Consider the following 1,425-nt stretch of genomic DNA (forward strand, 5'->3'; position numbering starts at 1 on the left):
ACCCTCCCATCACACACTCCCGGGGTCAAACACAGAGCGAAACTCCCTGCACACCGTCCCATCACACAGTCCCGTGGTCAGAGACAGAGTGAATCTCCCTCCACACCGTCCCATCACATACTCCCGGGGTCAGACACAGAGTGAATCTCTCTTCACATCATCCCATCACACACTCCCGGTGTCAGACACAGAGTTAAACTCCCTGCACACCGTCCCATCACACAGTCCCGTGGTCAGACACAGAGTGAATCTCCCTCCACACCGTCCCTTCACACACTCCCGGGGTCAGACACAGAGTGAAACTCCCTGCACACCGTCCCATCACACAGTCCCGTGGTCAGACACAGAGTGAATCTCCCTCCACACCGTCGCTTCACAGACTCCCGGGGTCAGACACAGTGTGAATCTCCCTGCACACCGTCCCATCACACACTTCCGGGGTCAGACACAGAGTGAATCTCCCTCGACACCATCCCATCGCACACTCCCGGGGTCAGACCCAGAGTGAATCTCCCTCCACACCGACCCATCACACACTCCCGGGGTCAGACACAGAGTGAATCTCCCTCCACACCGTCCCATCACATACTCCCGGTGTCAGACACAGAGTGAATCTCCCTCCACACCGACCCATCACACACACCCGGGGTCAGACACAGAGTGAATCTCCCTCCACACCGTCCCATCACATACTCCCGGTGTCAGACACAGAGTGAATCTCCCTCGACACCGTCCCATCTCGCACTCCCGGGTTTAGAAACAGAGTGAATCTCCCTCCAGACCGTCCCATCACACACTTCCGGGGTCAGACACAGTGCGAATCTCACTCCCCACCGTCCCATCACCCACTCCCGAGGTCAGACACAGACTGAATCGCCCTCCACACCGTCCCATCACACACTGCCGGGTTCAGACACACACTGAATCTCCCTACCCACAGTCCCATCACACACTCCCGGGGTCAGACACAGAGTGAATCTCCCTCCAGACTGTCTCATCTCACACTCCCGGGGTTAGACACAGAGTGAATCTCCCTCCAGACCGTCCCATCACACACTTCCGGGGTCAGACACTGAGTGAAACTCCCTCCACACCGTCCCATCACACACTCCCGGGGTCAGTCACAGAGTGAATCTCCCTCCACAACGTCCCATCACACACTCACGGGGTCAGACACAGAGTGAATCTCCCTCCACACCGTCTAATCACACATTTCCGAGGTAGACACAGAGTGAATCTCCCTCCACACCGTCCCATCACAGAATCCCGTGGTCAGACACAGAGTGAATCTCCCTCCACACCGTCCCATAACATACTCCCGTGGTCACACACAGAGTGAATCTCCCTCAACACCGTCCCATCACACACTCCCGGGGTCAGAAAAAGGCTGAAATCCTCCACACCGTCCCATCACACACTCACGGG

The sequence above is a fragment of the Hemitrygon akajei genome, unplaced genomic scaffold (genome assembly GCF_048418815.1).
Source record: "Hemitrygon akajei unplaced genomic scaffold, sHemAka1.3 Scf000155, whole genome shotgun sequence".
NCBI lineage: Eukaryota > Metazoa > Chordata > Chondrichthyes > Myliobatiformes > Dasyatidae > Hemitrygon > Hemitrygon akajei.